This window comes from Engystomops pustulosus, chromosome 1 (assembly GCF_040894005.1).
Source record: "Engystomops pustulosus chromosome 1, aEngPut4.maternal, whole genome shotgun sequence".
In the NCBI taxonomy this organism is placed as follows: Eukaryota; Metazoa; Chordata; class Amphibia; order Anura; family Leptodactylidae; genus Engystomops; species Engystomops pustulosus.
In genome coordinates this window covers 35,052,480-35,060,120 of record NC_092411.1, presented here as the reverse complement: position 1 = coordinate 35,060,120, position 7,641 = coordinate 35,052,480, and positions in this window count along the sequence as shown.

Here is a 7,641-nt window from a genome sequence, read left to right as displayed (position 1 = left end):
TCTAATTTCTGGCGCTAGTAATAGGCGGTAAATGGACCAAATAAATTTTGGTCTACAGGCTTGCGAAATCCGATAGGTGATGCACACAAGTCCAGATGTCCCTTTGACAGCTGCAACTTCGAAATGTGGCTCCGTAAAGGAATTCGGCTTCCAAGCAGATATGTGTCCACAAAGGCACAGTGGTGCAGATCAACAATAGTGAATGTAGTGAAAGTATATGTTATTAAAAATTGTATTTTGCATAAAGATTCACGAAGATGTAGCTGTGTGTATTGTAGTAGAAATGTTCCTTTTTTATTGTTTATCCATAATGTTTGTTATTATTTATGTATTCTTGTACACTTAAAAACTAATTTGCCACCAATAAAATAATTACTTGCAAAGCTTTCCGCAAAAAGTGTATAAACTCGGAAAATTAAACTAAATCACCTTTGTTTCAACATCTTTAAACACACAGCTTCATGTTGTCCCATGTGGACAAATTAAAGGTCAGCCCATTACTTCATGATTTAAAAACTTACACGAAAGCAAACTTGCACGGTGAAAAACATTTTTAATGTCAGTTTAATAGTTTCAACAAGAATGACATAAGAAATTGCACAATTTTGGACAAAGCATTGTCTAATAATAACATTGACGACAATATAAGGTTTAATATCTCAAAGACTAGCACAAACTTATATATTCCATGTGTTATGGATCTGTGAATGTTAAAGGTCACATCGGTGAATCTATGCATGGATAAAATTCGTTATTTCCCAAACGGTAATAAATGAACAGTGACGTCACTTCACCTCCATGCAACATTGCCAATTGACTGATTGTGCAACATTTGCCATATGGACATGCTGTCAAAAGTTGCCGTCTAGCTTTAGCTAACAAGCCACCAAAAAGCAAGTTATGTATCTGTATAGCAATGTAAGTTAGCACTATTACTTATCTGAACTGCAAAACAGGTTAAGATTGCAATAAAGGGGTTGCCACATTTCAGTCTGCTATTGTTAATGTTTTTATGATTTTACATTACACTTTTTTCCTTGTTACCTTCGGCATTAATTCCTCAATGATTTCTCCAACTCTGCTTGTTGCCATTGTGATAAAAGAAGCGGTTTAATGTATATTTCATACTGGTACCTGTTCCCACGAAAAATATGCACCTTTTATTCATCCCATGACTCTGATGATGGATTAATATCTTCCAGTACTCACTAGTCACCCAGTTGGACCATAAAATTTTTGAAGACGCCCAAACAACCACAGGCAGATTTTGTTGAACAAATGCAAATTTTTAAATTTAGACAATGAGAAATACTAATATATGACATTCACACAAATGCTTGCATCATCACATAGCTGCATCAGTTTTCCCATACATAGATGCTATTCACATGGATCAGTTTCTATTGACGCTTCAACTTTTGGCAAATAATACTAGTCAGTATTAAACACTCATGCCTTTTTATCGTGTCCACAAATGCGGTGATTTGCAAACGTAAAAAAAAATCACAGCATCTTTGAAGCCATTAAAGCATCAACCTTTGTCAATAGCAGGTCAACTTTAACATCCAATTCCTTTATTTGAGCATAAAGCACAGAGTTAGGAATTTCAATTATCTCTGATGCTTCAGCTGTTGGAGTTGCAGAGTATACAATATGGCTAATAATTTGGTTCTCCACTGGTTGCAGATGTAGCATGAAAGTGTCTTCTGTGCACGTTGCATTCTATAATGTTAAAAAATGAAAAAAATAAAATAAAATAAAATACTGGACATTAACAAATTTAAAAAGTGATGTCACTCCAAATAATAATTACCTCAACTGACTCTCTGTTGTTCTCAAGTTGCTCTTCATACAATGTACAAGTCGGATGCTCTATTATTTCCAATGCCACTTCTTGCTTGCTAGTGACATCTGATTGTTTGATTACATTGACAGATGAAATTACAATGAATGTATTAACAAAGATTTTCCAAAAAAAATTTTCAAAAAAAAACTCACCTGCACTTTGCATAATCTCTTTGCGAATACGTTCCAATTCCAGGGGGTTACGAACCTTCAAATCACTATATCTCTTTTGAATTTGTCGCTTAGTTATGTTTTTGCCAAACTTTGAGAATATTATGCTGCATAATTCTTCTAAAATGGCAGTTTTTTTCTTGTAAGACTTTTTTCCTTGCTTCTCATCATAATTTTTTTCATCCAGATACTTTACCATTTCAGCTACTATATCCGAGCTGAGTGGTACACCGCGTTTACAAAGGTCAGCTTTTGGCACTTCCCTTTCACAGCCACCTATCGTAAAAAAAAAAAAAAAAAATTTAAAATATAGAGCAGCACTTCCATTTTTAACATTGATCAATAAGGTACTTACTTGTGGACGCCGCTATCACTGCTTCGCTTTCAAAATTCAAAGGCTGATACATTATGGCTCCTCCGGGCATTTGGAAGTGCGATACTGTGCTGGAACAGTAAATAAATTATGCAATAAATCCACTAGATTTCAAAAAAATAAAGTGCCTCATGTGTCTCAACACTGTTTATTAAATCCCTAATAGCAACTGTTTTTTAAAATTTATTGAAAAATTACCAACGATGCACTGTAATAGTAATGTTCACATCACAGTTTTTATCACTATTTATTCACCATTCTCGTTTGGGTCTGTTGTAACAGTGACGTATGTAGTCACATGAGGACAAAAGTTTTGGAAACAAAATAAAAAACAAAAAAAAAAATATTCATAAGGGTGTTGCACACATATTTCTAAAGCTGACAGGGAAATATATGGCTCCACTAGTCTGTTGCATAAACAAAAAAAAAAAACGTCAAAGCGGCTTTGATAAACTTGCTAATGACTACGACAACCATAGGATTTGACGCAGGTTATTTCATTGTTAAAGCACATTTCAAAACTTACTTAATCGAAATTTGTATGCAAACAGTAGCTCCATAAACATTTGCCTTTTGTCCTAATCGTTGCGGAAATGATCTGACACGCCACTCTGAACATTGAGTGGGCTGTAACATAACATAACCATATTCAATAGTGCATAGCAGTAATGATACAATTGCCGACTTGAAATTGAAAAAACAAACATTGGAGGCCGTTCCAATAAATAACAATTACTCTTATTACTTTTTAATTTTTTGAAAATTCAAAAATCATGCTTACTCGGACTCGTAGTGGTTGCAGCAAACGGGGGCCTGTTCCTAGTGTCGGTGTCTAGGCATTCTGAACTTTCTAGAATAAAGGATAAAGCATTTTTAAAAGTGCGTCACAACAATCACTCACAACTAGTTCAAACCAGCGGATTCCGGTATATCTGCAAGTGCGCGTTACAATTTGGAATTGGAGATTGGTTGTCAAGTGTACTTATACAAAGTAACGTTACCTGTAGCATTAAAAGTTTATATTACAGGCTTCCCTGGCATAGTGTAAATTGACCTAGCAGGTAAGGATTTACCGAACCAGTTTTGTGTCGTTTACAAACATATCCGTGTCACCAACTCAACTATTAAGTAACTTTTTTTCGACAATAGATAGTTGTTGCCACACACCATGTCCAAAATAATTAACTACAATTCCACCGATAATACATTTAATATACATTTCCTACCACTACACTTTGCATTTCAGAGTTTGGCACTCGTCATGACCATCAGACCGGCTTTCTCGGACAAATGGCTGCATTGCAGTAATGCGTTCTTTTAAATAATGAATTTGTGTCACCGGCCATGTGCATACATTTTAGTCATTTGTCCTTGCCAATAAAATTTGCATACATCTGAGGATCTTTGAAGTTACCATGCTTATGTGTGCATAGTCTTTTTTGGTTACCCGAAAAATTTACAGTAATTCCCTCTTAAAATTTAAAAAAACAAACCATTACCATTACTACATTGCTCATGTACAAAACAGTTAACGCATGTGCATACTGGCGATCTCAATGACCCATTTTTTTTTCTCCTCAAAAAAAATGCGGTTTGGGAGTAATAAATGTAGCCTACATAAACAAGGCAGAAAAAAAAACGTTCGAACGCGCATCTGTAAGGAAACCCCCCCCCCCCCCAAAAAAAAAAAAATTTGAAGAAACTAGCAGGTTAACAATATTCAAGCAACATTTACATGTCACCGCCTGGTCCCTTAGTCTCGACATTACTTGGCCATCATGCTCACATGTGTTTGTCCCTAGTGGCACTCCTGACAGCGGGCCAACAGACCAAAGCCATTGCACTGCGAGGGGGACTAACTGGGCATGCGACAAAGAGCAGTACTTGACTTGCAAGGGGTCATCGGAAGGAGATTTTTTTTTTTTTTAAAAAAACACAACATTACCATGGCTGTAGCTTCAGGCTGCATATGGCGGGCCATTGGCTTCTGGCTAAAAAACTTTACAAGGGCTGCAGCCGATATACTCATGTTAGACTGTCCCCCCTAACAGTCCTTTTAGTGTTCCCCTTTCATAACACGAGCATGTTTGTAACGAAGTTAAAATAAAATTACACAAGTGTCTACACTGTAATACATCTAGGCACATATACCGTATGTACACAACCAATGTAAAAAATATGCAACATAGATCGTCAGCATACATAAAAATTTACATTTTTCAACAAACACAGCATATATACACAGCATACACACATATACAGCATATACACACATATCCCCAGCATATTTTTCACACATACATTGACATATCCACCATGTAACCACATGCATACAAATATATATATATATATAGTATTTTCAGGTGCGTTTATGCGCTGCTGATAGATGAATGCATGGTTATATAGTACAGGTATTAATCGAGTTAGATAATTACAGGAAATCATCAAATTAATAACAGTTAAAAATTTTTGGATCAATGCAAGTGTCAAACACAGGTTAACATGTTTGGAGAACAGGTTTCTGTTAGAATTTGCCCTTGCTCAGATCAAAAATGGTGTGCTAAGGGTACAGAGGAAGAATAGAGGATACCTGTATAAATATATATATATATATTTCTGTATACAGGCTTTCCCAGAGTTGTGTACAAGCTAGGGGCCGGAGGTTTGTTTTAAAGTAGAATTTGTCTGGTAGTCGAAAGTGTATATTTTACAATTGTGTTTTCAGAGTAAAAATTTATTTTCCCCATTGAAAAATGCAGATTAGACATATTTTCAAGCAACGTGACCACGTTTTAAAAATGAAGTTTCATTAGAGACACATTGCAGCAGCACATTTCAGACTTAGACTTTAGTAAAGCATCCATAAAGCTTTAGCAGAGGTCAGAGTGTTCTGCTTTCAACTATGGGTTGTATGTAAGTTGGGTGTCCTTAAGTAGGGGTCCACCTGTACCCGTGGGGGCAGATTTATCATGCTGTCTGAAAGGCAGAATTTTTATAGTTGCCCATGGCAACCATTTAACGATCCACTTTGAAGTATGCATGGACACTGTAACGTTGAAAGCAGTGGTGTGAATTAGAGATGAGCGAGCACTAAAATGCTCGAGTGCTCGTTATTCAAGACGACCTTTTCCAGATGCTCGAGTGCTCGTCTCGAATAACGAGCCCCATTGAAGTCAATGGGAGACTCGAGCATTTTTCTAAGGGACCATGGTTCGGGAATAAAATGTGTTATTTAATGGAAAAAGAATGTCTTCAGATAAGTTAGCAGATGTATAGAAACATCTGCAATCTATTCTTCACTGTTCCGCGCGCGTATATTATCTCCCGACAAGTTAGCAGATGTGAAGAACAGTGAAGAATAGAAAAAAAACAGTGAACATAGGATCATTTAAGTGAAAAACACAGTGAAGAACACAGTGAAGAATAGATTACAGATGTTCGACACATCTGCTTACTTGTCGGGAGAGGAGATACGCTGTCCCGGGATCCGCTCCTCTTCTTCCACTGAAGTCTCCCGATGTCTCCCTGCTGCCCGATGTCTCCCTGGTGCCCAATGTCTCCCTGGTGCCCGATGTCTTCCTGCTGCGCGCGATGTCTCCCTGTTGCGTGCGATGTCTCCCTGCTGCGCCCGATGTGTCTCTGCTGCGCCCGATGTCTCCCTGCTGCGCCCGATGCCTCCCTGCTGCGCCCGATGCGTTTCTGCTGCGCCCGATGTCTTCCTGGTGCGCGATGTCTCCCCGTTCCGCGTGTATCTTCAGAAAAGTAAGCAGATGTGCCGAACATCTGTAATCAATTCTTCACTGTGTTCTTCACTGTATTTTTCACTTAAATGATCCTGTGGTCACTGTGTTCACTGTTTTTATTCTATTCTTCATTGTTCTTCACTGTGTTTGTTTAATTAATTGCTCGATGTCGAGCAGGGGAAATACTCGTCCGAGCAACGAGCCGTTTCGAGTACCTTAATACTCGAACGAGCATCACGTTCGGACGAGTATACTCGCTCATCTCTAGTGTGAATGCTTCCCATGGCCAACAAAAATAAAAAAAAAAACATACTTGTGTTCTCACGAACACAATACATAATAGTGGGCATCATTAATTGTACTCAAAAACGAGTACAAGAAGAATTGTTAACTTAATTGCTGTGGATAATTTCATGCTGTGTAGGAGGGTTGTCAACCTGGATTGGCCGCATGTTGTGCATGACGGGCCGTATGTCTGGAAGGGTTGCACGCGCCACATGTGCTTTGTCATAGGCAAGGTGACATGAGTTCTTAAAAACGTAAGAATAACGTTATGTCTATAGGTTTTGGACATGTAATTTGTTGATATCACTAATGTGTCAATTCATTAATTTGGTATGGACATATACACGTGCATCACTACTTGTTAAAAATTTAGCAATATGTATGCTTGTAAATTGCTAATAAACCATCAAAGAAAAATAAATTTTTAAAAATAATCATATTTATGTAATTCTTTGTAGGAATCAACAGCCATGGATCTTTTCCCATTGCTGGCTCATTTTGCAAATGAGGAACTTGAACAGCAACCGTTAGTGGCAAATCAACATAGGCGTCCACGTATATTCCGAGAAAGATTTGAGTTTCATACATTGCTTGATGAGGAAGTTGTTCGCCAGTTCAGATTAGATCGCACCACTATCCAGGATCTATATGAGCAGATAAAAGATTTATGTGATCGGAAAACCAAACGTTCACATGCTCAAAAAGGCTTATATAAATTATTAACTGTACTGTATTATTTGGCAAGTGCTAGCTTTCAACACTGCGTAGCGTCTAGGTTTGGAATCTCTCAACCAACTTTTAGCAGAAATTTACATGAAATTGTTGGTCTATTAAACAACCTAGCAGCGAGTTACATAAAATTCCCAAGTAACGAAGAAGAAATTAAAAAAATAAAAGATGCGTTTTATCAAATTGCTGGAATGCCCAATGTTATATCTCTGATTGATTGCACCCATGTTGCACTAGTTCCTCCAGCAGCTTGTGAAGACATATACCGAAATAGAAAATTTTTCCGATCCATAAATGTACAGTTTACATGCGGTCCAAATATGATGTTCACCGATGTTGTTGCAAAGTACCCAGGAGCTACACATGATGCATTTATTTATGAAAACAGCTGTCTATGTACCTTGATGGAACAGTCCCGTTTTGGCGATTCCATTCTTTTAGGTAACATAAATCAAAAGCTTTCTCCAAAAATACATTTGGGGTATCAATGAACCC